Source organism: Chrysemys picta, chromosome 2 (genome assembly GCF_011386835.1).
Source record: "Chrysemys picta bellii isolate R12L10 chromosome 2, ASM1138683v2, whole genome shotgun sequence".
Lineage (NCBI taxonomy): Eukaryota > Metazoa > Chordata > Testudines > Emydidae > Chrysemys > Chrysemys picta.
Genome location: NC_088792.1, coordinates 69,788,602 through 69,801,104, shown reverse-complemented (window position 1 = coordinate 69,801,104; position 12,503 = coordinate 69,788,602).

Genomic DNA, 12,503 nt, shown 5'->3' with positions numbered 1-12,503 from the left:
CTCTGGGTTTTGGTATGTCTCCTTGGGTAGGTAAACATGACAGAACAAAAGTGCCTGGGAATGCAAACAGTCCCTGAATTATTATGCCTATTACTTTTTATTAGTAGTAAAAACAAAAAGAAGCAAGGAACAGTTCTATTTATGGAGAGCAGTTAGAATATAAATAATAGTAAAATGTTAAAACTATAAAACTACTTACGCCATATTAATTTAATTCTAATAAAAAGTAGGTTTAGGTCTTGCCTCCAACACAGCAAATCTGGTGCAGCTTTGCTTTCATCCAATATTTATACTCAAAAACATTTTGGTTTAGGAAATAAACTAGTGATAAAAAATTACAGTCTCAGAATATTGGGCTTTGACTAGTCCCCTGCTGCCCTTTATATTATGTTTCAGTAAAATACAGTACATCTTGCTGTTTTATTTCATTGTTTGTGGCCCATGCAAAATCCTATTGTCCAGCTGCCCGGCATAAATGAACAACAAATCAGGAAAGCACAACTGATTAAACTAGGTCAGAATTTTTGCCTGCACAGTTAGGAATATGACTTTATTCAGGTTTTCGTACATGTTTACATCACCTTGAATAGCCATGAGGAAGCCTGTTGATGGACCATTTCATTTTTAAGTGCTTACAGACAACCAAGCCACGCCAGCTCTCTTTAGTATGTATTTTCAAGTTGCTTGTTTTTGCTGATTTTTTTTATTTTTAATTGTTGGCAAGTCAGGTGCCAATCCTGCACAGGGTTAAGCAGTGCTTAAGTGCATGGGGAGAGGAATTGTGGTGCAGAGCAGGTGCTCCAACTGGCAAAGCTGGCATGGTAAATGTACATTGTGTCCTCCACAGTTTTGCTCATCCCAGCCCAGATTGTCCCAACTGGGTCTTTGCACAGAAGGAACCCTCCAAGCACAGATCTCCCTAGTGCTGTGCAGAAGGTCAGCTCCACCACGTCTGCAGCACAGTACCCCACTCTCAGAACCTGCCGAGACTCTCCTGCATGGTCTGGGGTCCATGAACAGGAAGAGGATAGAGACAGGGCAAGCCATCAGGGGAGGAGTGTGGAGATGGCAATTCAGATGCCAGCAATTTCTTGCACGTTCCCTGTGGATGAGAGCCTGGGGATTCTGGGTGAACTGCCAGGTTTGGAAGTTGCCCCATGACTTTTCCTGTGCATGGGGGAAGAAAGGACAAGCCATCAGATGGAATGACATGGGGAAACTTCATGAGGGGACCCCCCCTCCCATGAGATTTTCTGCAGGAGGGGACAAGCTGGTCCCTTGAGCCCACATCTTACCCAGAATTGCCAACCCAAACCTCTTAAAAATCATGAGTCCAGTTTACAAATCATGAGGTTTATAATCACATGCCTCCAAGTGCTGGAATTTAAGGAAAACACCAAAGATGATAAAACTATATGTTGTGAAATGTGAAGCCTTTTGTATTCTGTGTACTGAATCTTCACAGGTCTAACAGCAATTCTTGCATGCAAAGTTCTGTAGGCTTCCAGAGCTTTTGCCTGCAAACGAGGGGACAGCTACTGGGCTCCGGACTGGAAATTGCTTTTGTTCTTTATTGTTGTTGGTTTTCCTTATTCTAAAGTAAAGCTCTTTTTAGAAAGCAAGATCATGTTTGCTCTTTGCACATGAGAACATAACAGCCACCGTGAGAACAGAACAACGAGGGAGCATGTTTGGAGAGCAGAACAGTCAGTGCATCTTAATGGACTCCACACCATGTTGTGTGCTGCTTTCAAAGACTTGAGCAGCAGCCATCTTATATTTAAAAAGCCCGCCTTTGTTCTTGAGTAGAAGGCCCTGCTCTGCTCACAGTAATGCAGCTCTGAAGCTCAGTTTGGGGGAATGTGACATAATAAGAGGATGCCACGGAGACAGAGAGTTCTGTTCCCCATCCCCCTCTCATTTCTGACTGCCTTGTGAATTGTGTGAGGTTGTAGGGCTGTGTTCACATGACCAATTATGGCTGCACTGTGCCTGGTTTCTGACGAGAGGAGACCACTCACCCAGTTATTCACAGAGGGCTAGATGGTGCTGTTTCAGTGCTACCTGGAGTAGAGGGCAGTGCAGAGCTACATTACCCCAGGGAAATCATGTGCCTTAGAGAGTGCAACATGCAGCTGGCTCCCTGGTACACACAGTCTGTTCTATATGCTGGGTCAGAGAGAATGCCATGCCCCGATATCCCTTCTGCCCCTTTTGGGATAGCTTACACCACAGGGGTGAATAACTGGAACATTTCCTGTGGTCCATGGTGTGTAGAAGATTATTATTGTCCCTCATCCTTATGTTGAGGGAGGTTGCGTGTGAAAGCTCCTTTTACATCGCACCCTGTCCTGCAGCTCATGCCCTAAGAAAGGACGAGGAACAACCAGGTCCACAGCAGCAAACTGAAACATGGGCTCAGATCTGGGACTGGTAGTTAATGGACAACACCTCACATGCAGGGAGAGTGAGCAGCTCCTCTTTTATTTGCAAGCTGAACTGCCTCCCTACTCACCCCCCCCCCAATCAGACACTCAGATGTTGACATTTTAGTTACATTCAAGATGCAGAATGGAACTAGGATTAACTAGTGAGTATAAAGTGTCCTTGCTCATAGGAAAAAAAGCCCCAACCATTTTTCAGGGGTCAAATATGTGAGGATAACCGATCAACCACTGGCCAATTAAGAGCATTTAACATATAGGAAGACATAAAATAAATACCAGTTTCCAATTTGAATATAACATAGGATTGCTTTAGAAAGCCTGTTTGTATAGTAATTGTATATAACATATGCACTGGACAAGCAAAATAAAAAATAAACCACTACTATCTATTCAGTACAAGAAAATGTATAGGCAATCTAGGTGCCTATTTATATGTTATTTTATGTTTGCTGTCTAGCAGTGTGATGCACACATTATTAGTTGTGTGTATTTATTCATATATTAGACCTGACTCTAGGCAAAAAGCAATGGTCAGGTCACATTCCAATTTTTTTTCTGTATAAATACACCACTATGGGGGTACAATGCATGGCTAGAAGAATAAAGTATTTTTCTGACATGTTACTAAGGCATTGAGGTTCCTCACTTGTGACGGTCATCAGCTTCCCTGAGGTTTAGGCTGGTCAAAATTACCTGAACACAAATGTATGTACAATATTGTAGGTGCATAGGGTGAAATTCTAAAAACGTCCATAAATCCAGAACAATCTGAATTTTTGTGAGGCGCTGTCTAGGGGCCTATGGAGTGTAATAGTGACCACTGCCCCTCTGCACTTTGTTCAGGTAGGAGTTTCTGGATGTGCAAAAAAATGTGGACCTAGTAGCCCATCACTGGACCATCCCCGATGTGCTTTTCCACTTGGCCTTTTCCTGGCTGGTGCAAAGCTCATGGCCGGGGCACACAGGAGGTGGAGCGACATTCCCCCAGACTGCTACTTTTCTCATCCCTCCCCCCGACCACCACAGCATACTGTGCGGAATCTATGTAATAACCCTTAGTGAAGGGGATAATTTTACTTCTAATGAAGCACTTCCTTTGTCCATTCATAGGTGAATGGCATGAAATTCCTGCTGGGCCCAACTGTATTAGGTAAGAATGCGACACTTCACTACTGTTCCTTGCTCATTTAAATAGTTACCCCAAATGGCACTCATTCCACTGCCCTCTGTTTTTATACGAGGTTTGGTGTTGCCTTGGATCAAAGCTAAAGCATTTCCAGTTGACTGAAAAAACAAGGGTAAATGTTTGCATTGCTGAAATTCACTCTGGTGCCATAAATGGGTTTAAGGCAAACTGAGTTGTATAAACAAAATAAAAAGATGGCATTTCAACAGAAATATGTAAAAAGATACTGGGTAGAAATACTTCAGAGAAGCAGTCTGCTTAGTTGTAAAATGAGTTTAAATTAGGCTTTAAAAAGGATTGCTAAATCTTGACACATATATGAGCAGCTTATTATCATGCAATTGTGCAGTAGTTGCTTGATCTTGTTACTGATGTGCCACATATGAATAAGTGATTAATTACCACAAAGGCTAAAACAGAGCAGAGTGAGAGTACTGTAGCTCACCCTGAAAGAGGGGCTTAAACACGTTTATTGCCCTTTAAGTGCATTTCATTAAGGCCAATTAAGGACTTTCATGTCTTATTAGAAAAATGAAGTAGATTTATGAGGTTTTTGTTGGCTATAAATGCTGGGGCTAGCAGATACAAAACTGTGCAGAAATGTAGTAGTTAGGAGCTAAGAAAATATGTAAAGATGCACATAGAAAACAATTAGTTGCACTAAAGAATCAGATCAACATGAAGGTGATCATTGCATAGACATAACAAGCAGCAGTAAAACCAGTGTTCACAACACTTTCCTCCAGTTTTCCTCATTAAATGTTATGGTCAATTTCTGTATACTTACTCAATTTTGGGCCTGATTCTCCACTGCACCTTCCATGCAGTGTTCAGCTGTGCAAATTTCAAACTGAGTGTAAAATGCTACGATTCATTCATGGGAGCTTAAATTCATAACTTAGCTAGCCACTAAGAATCATGGACTGAATAGAGACACTGGGTTTAGTGGGATTGTTAGTAGGTTATAACAATCTGTAACCCACTAACAACCTCCCCCCACCCCCTCAGCTGCTTCCCCCCATCCATTTCCTTTCCTCCCTATGACTGGATGGGCATTAACAGGCCACTTCACCTTGAGTGATCCCTTGAAATATGTGTTAACTACTTAGGCTAAACAATCTGTAGTCAAGTATCAGAGGGGTAGCCGTGTAGGTCTGAATCTGTAAAAAACAACAGAGGGTCCTGTGGCACCTTTGAGACTAACAGAAGTATTGGGAGCATAAGCTTTCGTGGGTAAGAACCTCACTTCTTCAGATGCAAGAAGTGAGGTTCTGAAGAAGTGAGGTTCTTACCCACGAAAGCTTATGCTCCCAATACTTCTGTTAGTCTCAAAGGTGCCACAGGACCCTCTGTTAATCTGTAGTCAGTTAGTTTCCCAGATCTGAAGAAGAGCTTGTGTAATCACCAAAGCTTGTCTCTCTCACCAACAGAAGCCAATCCAATAAAAGATATTATCTCACCCACCTTACCACTCAGATTTGGTAGTTTATCTTTTTGCACAAGGCTCAAGATAGTGGAGAATCAGATTTGTTGCCCAGCACTGTACTCTGAATCCCACTCCTGTGAGTTTAAAGTTAAGCTCATATGTATGTGTTCGCAGGATAGGGCTTTACTCAGAACTTCTTCATGAGAATACAATCCTGCCTGATGCACCAGTTCAGAAAAGCACTTAAGAACATGCTTTAAGTTGAGTCAGTTGGAGAACACGCTCAAGTACTTTACTAAACAGAAATGAACTTAAGCATGTCTGAAAAGTTCAGCATGTCCTTGACTGTTTTGCTGCACTGAGGCCTAAAACACTAATCTCCCATATATGGGGCATGAGTCTGCATTCCCTATAGCCACAGGAGTTCTGGGTACAGAGGCTTGGTCTCACATTTCTTTTGAACAGAAATTCATTTTTAAAAAATTAGTTAACTCTAAAAATGACTCTGTTTAAACAATGTGTTTGTGACAAGCTTACGAGGCCCCGAAATGAAGCACAAATGCTGATGCTTCCGTCTTGACTCAGACTGTTATTAAGCAGGGGAGTGGAAGAAGGGGAATGGAGTGAAAAGCCCAGCAGCATGATTTAAGGACCAAATACAAACTTCATCTTGAATCTGCAGAATAATGTCAGCTTGTGTCACAGTCTTAAGGTTATTTCAATGGAATTTCCTTGGTTTATTTATTTGTTCATCATAGGTTATAGAGCACATATCATTATCCTTTGGGACTGTAGCTGCTTCAGCACCAGCCCAGTTTCTAGGCTCCATACATACACAATCTAGACAGCTTTTTTACATATTATACGTATTTATAAATTTTTAAATGTGCATTATTTACTCAGTGGACCAGAACAGCTCTGTCAATTGGGGGAATATGTATTTAGAAATGTTTTTTAAAATGCACATTATTTACCCCGCAGACCAAGCTGCACCAGTCTATCATGTATAGTCTTAGCCACCTAATTAAAAATCTTACGGAACTTCTTTGAAAAATATTTACAGTGCATGTGCCGCAGCAACTTTTGGAGTTTTATTATCTCAGCCCTTTTATTTATTTTTTTCAAAATACACAAAGCATTTAGGCATATTATGGTCTAATCACTTGCCAAATTTCATGTTAAACAGAAGCTGTATAAAAGTTAGACAAGCACAAAAAAGCATCAAAAACTGATCAACTATTTTTGTGCTTTTTTTTCTGCACGGCACTCATATCATTTTAAAACAAACAAACCATTTTTTTACTTTTTAATTCAGTGAAAAAAAATTCATTCCCACACTGAGATTTCTCTGCCGTCTTTTTTAATTAGGTTTTAATAATTTTTTCTGCCAACTTATTTTTAAAGATGTTCCTACTAGAAAAAAAAAACCTTGACAACACTAGACCAGCACAATCCTGTGCTGAGGTGAGGGAGTGTAAATTCAAACCTGAGCAGACCAGACGACATAGGGTGACCAGATGTCCCAATTTTATAGGGACAGTCCCGATATTTGGGGCTTTGTCTTATATAGGCACCTATTACTTACTCCCACATACACACCCTGTCCCTATTTTTCATACTTTTCTATCTGGTCACCCTACATGGGCAGCTTTCGTCATGAAGGACTTGTGGACTGGCTTTTTCTGGGGTTTGTGAGGTGTGAGGATTAGGATGGAAAATATTTGCCCATGCTCATGTTGTATTTCAGGGGTCGGCAACCTTTCAGAAGTGGTGCACCGAGTCTTCATTTATTCACTCTAATTTAAGGTTTCGCATGCCAGTAATACATTTTAACGTTTTTAGAAGGTCTCTATAAGTCTATAATATGTAACTAAACTATTGTTGTATGTAAAGTAAATATGGTTTTTAAAATATTTAAGAAGCTTCATTTAAAATTAAATTAAAATGCAGAGCCCCCCCAACCAGTGGCCAGGACCCGAGCAGTGTGAGTGCCACTGAAAATCAGCTCGCATGCCAGCTTCGGCACGCGTGCCATAGGTTGCCTACCCCTGTTGTATTTAGCTATCAGGACAGTACCACTGGAGTTCAGAGCAGCAGTCACAGTACCCTCAGCATTCACCCAGCACTCTTAAACAGAAAATATTGAAGTGTCTACAGATAAGAATGGCAAAAGGGCATTTTTTTCAGCTTGGTATCTGAGTTCTTTTTCCAAAGTTTATTAAAATTGATTGATACTTCTAAGTGATTGAAAAATTCATTTTTATTTCTACATCACCAACACAAACATTACATAAGCATAAGCACATATTACCATTTTTGGTAATTCCAAAAATCCCCACAATAATTAAGAGCGTGCATTTTAATTAAGTATCTTGCTCACTGGGATAGCTTCATGAGATGTTACATCTAATTTTTGTAAGGTTTCCAGATGGTCATTGATTTTATTGGAGATTGAAAAAGACTTTCTTTGATGGTATTTTGAGCATGTAACGTGCTTAAATTAGCACTTGGGATCTTACTGAAAATAGAAATAGCAGGTTGAGGCATTACAGCTGTAAAGTACTCTGGTCTAAACAGAATCTTATAATCTTAGGAAAGACACTTTTGATGTCCCTCCAGTCAGAAATAGTAAAATGGGCATTGGCCCTTCTTGGACTGTGCACCTCCAAATAGAAATGTTTTTTTTTTTAAAGTATCTTTGGGTGAAAAAATTGGAGATGAACTGAATATGTCGTAGCTCTGGAAGAAATAGTACTGAATCAGTTGGCTACATCATGCTTGTGACAAGGCTTTGCTATGTGATACAATGGCTTGGAATATTAGTAAAACAGCAGTAGCGAGCTGCATGTTGAATTTCCCCTGCATATTTGCACCTCAAGTGGTCTATAGCATGTACTTAAAGCATGACAGTGAAACAGAAAAATGCAAGAAAAGAAATCAGTGTAACCTCTGCAGCTTCTATAGCTACAGATACAAACATACCTGTGTCCAGTTATCTGCTAAACAATCTGATTCACCATTTTTCCATTGCATTCTTTTAAAAAGAATGTTGGTCAAGACTTTTCCAAACAAAATACAACTTCATAATGCTAGAGGTGTGTATGATGGGCTTCCCATCAAGCTGCCATGGACACCTGCGTCACACACACACACACACACACACACACCCTTTGATCACATAGCTTTATGTGTGTAAGACAGCAGCAGTACACTGCAAACTGGGAGACCCTAGAAATAGGAAGCAGACTTGGAACTCGGGCTTCAAACTCCTGGTGCCAGAGAGTAACAGACCAGTGAGGCCTGCATTCACTAGCCAGGGGGTAGGTACCACTTGCAGATTTATATAGTGCCACAGAAGTTTTATCCAGAAGCAATTCCTCCTCCTTCCTACCAGCCCATTCTAGTAGGATGGGCGTATAGGTACCTGGAGAGAATGGAGTGGAAATATGTATAAAAGACAAGATTAAGGACTGTTGTCAAAAGATATAAAACCTTCAGGTTAACCAACTGCTAAAGAACAGTTATTTGCCACTCGTGGCTCACATGGGCACAGTTTTCCGCGGTCATGCAAGTTGTCCAGTTTCCGTTACCACTCATGGTCTCTCACTCACAAAGCTGGCAACCCTGGGGTGAATGGAATGTCTCACATTGCACTTATGGTAAATTGAAGAGCAACACTGATGATTTCTCAAGTGAGTTGCATCCTGTCCTCAGTCATAAGAGTACTGGCCAGATCCCAATATGGGATCTTGAGGGTCCAGGTGTTAATGCAGATTAAAAATGGTGGAATCTTCAGGCCTTCATCAGGCATGTGGTGGATTCTCCTATCCAAGGGAACATCAGGTGGGGTTTATCTATGAGCAAATGTTTTGATTTAAAATTCTCACAGCTCAAGTGAGACAATTGAGAGTATGGGACTCAGGCTAGAAAACCTACTGTGCTGAGAAAGGAGAGCACCCCAATTTGGCTGTAAGACGGCACTGTACATACATGTGTCTGAAGTGGAGTGTACATGACAGAAACACATTCCTGATAATCAAGGGTAATTTGAAAGGCAAACAGTGACCAGAAGAGCATACTAGCCAGCAGAAGACTAATCCTGAACCCAGCTCCATAGACAGTTGCACAGCCTGCTGCAGTGCCAGGGCAGATGCTAGGGAAGAGACCAGCCACAAACCTAACAGACATACAGTCCAGAGCTTGGCATCTGGGTTCTTCAGCTGCCAACCTTGCCTCATGAGTAGCCACAATGGTTGGCTCTTGTGCAGAAAACAACAGAGGAAGAGGCTAAAGAGGTCCATGTGCCACACTGCCAGCAATGGAAACAAGCCGTGCCAAGTGAGTATTGCAGTTTCATGCATGTGCCAATGTGCTTTGGAACTGGTTTTACATTTTCAAAAGTAACAGCAGAATTCCTCCATAAAGCACGACAAGCTCCAACATCAAGAACAGTTTTGCTTGCTTTTATCAAAATTCTTTCTTCAGCATTTTTTCATTTTCATTGTTGTTATTCAGCTAAAAATCCAATATTTGTATCTTTAACAGGCGTGGCCGGGAAGTTGCTGTCATCCCCCCGATCCATAGAAGGATGAATACCAATAAAATATTTTCTAACATAGCCGAGTATGAACACAGCATGAGTTTATTTCATACCCAAATTACAAAGGACCTGACTGTGAACCCCTCATTCTCACTGATGAGCAGTTACTCACCCAGATAGCCCCATTAACGTCAGCCCCATTACTTATGTGAGTAACTACTGAGCAGTGTGAGTAAGAGGTTTTCAGTCTTGCCCTAAGAGCCTGATTCTGCCAGCCCTAGTCATGTTGAGTCATGCCTTACTCTGTTAGCAAGGAACTTCAGAGAAGTCAGGTTCTCCATGTTTATTCACTTGGGGGCAGAAATATTTTCCTGGGGGGGGGGGAATATGTACTTATGGTGTTCATTTGCCACACAAGCATTAAAAAAGGTATGTGTGTATTTGTGTGTCTGTATATATTTGTGTTTGTGTGTCCACTTTATAGGGGGTGGGGGATATTGGGAGACACTTAATGAATGTGCCATGAGTGTGTGCATTATTTTGGTAAGAGTTTGCATCTTGTGAGCATGGTGAACTCTGTTGATTAAACCTGGGCAAATAGCCAGATGGCATTAGGCCAGCATGAAGCATACAATAGGGATGGTGGGCTGGGTCCATGGTGAAGTATGATTTTTGTTTCTGGAATCTATTACCTGTGACTGTTACACAGCTATATAGCCATCTCTGAATGCTGAATGTGGAGCCTTAGGCTGATAATCTGAGACCCTAACAATAAAGCAACAAGGTTGTTTTGTGTATTTTTATGTTGCTTTGATGATATTAGAACTGAATCTAGCTGCGAAAGGGCGAGGAGGCCAACCTTCCATTTCTCATAATCTTTTTAAAGGGCTTGGCGAAACCAATCTAGCCCTGAGGTTGTGACAAAGATTTTTTATGTGATTAAAATGTTAGATAGAGAGAATAAAATGCCAAGAGAGACAAGATAACTAATGGCACAAGTCCTTTTTTTTTTTTGAAGTTCAAGCTACCAGAATAGGAATCAGCCCTTCTCTACAAGATATATCTTAGCCCATAAATCACACCTATAAGGGTATCTATATCGGCTCTCTCCCCAGACATTCATTCCTCTGTTTAACCACTTTTCTCTTTGCCACCTCTTTATCTGGCTCGTCCTCTCCTCCTTCACTCGTCTAGCTACTCCCTTATTTTCAGGCAGACCAAATCAAAGAATGAACTTGTAGCGCTTGTCTACACGGTGCGTTAGTCCACACAGATGGGTATAAACTATAGTGCACACTAGCATGTTGCACACAAACTGGCCCATGTGACCACTACTGGCACATACTAGAAGTTCCCTAGTGTGTGTTAGCCTGGTACAGTTTGAAACAGGAACACGGTAACGCACTATGGAATTTAAGTGCATAGCGGCAGGATCCACAAGAGTCAGTTAGTATACAACACACTAGTGCACACTAGAATTTACACTCCTCTAGTGTGGACTAATGCACCATGTAGACAAGTGCGTAAAGTCTGGCCTGCCTCAACCCTGTCTCCTTTATTGGACCTGCAGTTTTGCAGGTGCAAGTATCTACGAGGTAATTCCTATAGCTTAGATGTGCATCTGACAGTGCATACACATCAGGCCATTACATAGCTTCCTATGTGAGATTTTTCAAAGCACTCAGCCTTGGTCTAATTCTGCTCCCACTGAACTCTATGATATAACTCCCACTTACTTCTCTGGAGTGCGAATTAGGGCAATGTATCATGGCTTCAATGGGAGCAGAATTAGGCCAACACTACGTAATCCTGAAAATCTCTAATATAATTCTTGGCACACAAAAGGTGGCTAGCTCTTAGAAATTTGGCCCCTAATGTTAATACTTTGTCTATTGGATTAATTACAGTATACACAACATTCTTTAACCTTCTAGTGAATTCTCAGTTTGTTGGCATTTGGTTTTTGTAATTCAGTTTCATTTCCAACATTTTTGTTGGTCATTGTTATTAAAACGGTCAAGCTGCCGCAGTACTTTGTAGAGGATGATGGCAGCAGTACTTGAACAGTAAGGAAAGGCCTGTGTGTGAGGAAGTTCCTTCCCCAACAGAGTAGTAATAAACTAATTGTGTTTGCCCGCATTTAACTAAATACTCAGGAGTAGTTTTTTGTGAGTGAGCATAAAACCCCCAATGAGGTTAATGGAACTATCCACTTAGCCAGGTTCACCTCATTTGTGACCTGCTGTGTGGTTGAGGTTAGATATCTTGTGAACAAAGACCTGATCCTGCTCTCGTTAAAATCAAGGGCAAAGCCATCACTGGCATCTCTGGGAGCAGGATCAGGCCTTGCTGATGATGGGGCTCATGAACAAAAAAATCAACCGATTTAATTGACAAAGTCCATGTACCTGACTTAGCTAATGTACTGTACATAGTGTATCTGACTAGATGTGTTATGCTTTTTGGATTTTTGTTTTACTTTTCTCCCATTGAAACTTTAGGTGCAAGCCACTTTCAGAGTATGGGACTAGACAAGTCTTCTGATCAAATATGGTAAATCCTATTTTCTTAAAAACATGCATTTAGATCCTTAGCTGGGGTATCTAAATTGACATACCTCAGTTTACTGTAATGGAGCTACCCCATTTTGCACCAACGGAGGATCTGGTCCCCATTTTCCAAACACAGAGAGTTAGTTACAAATGTTATTACAAACATGGCCCACAATGTTTTCTTATTTACGATATGTGGGATAAGCAAGGCAGGTCACAAACAAATACTAGACACCACTGACATGCAGTAGAGCCTCATCTATCCAAAACTTCCTCTGATCCAAAACAAGGTTGTATCCATCAATCTCTCTGCATTACATTGAAAATTACCTACTTTAATAATGACAGATAA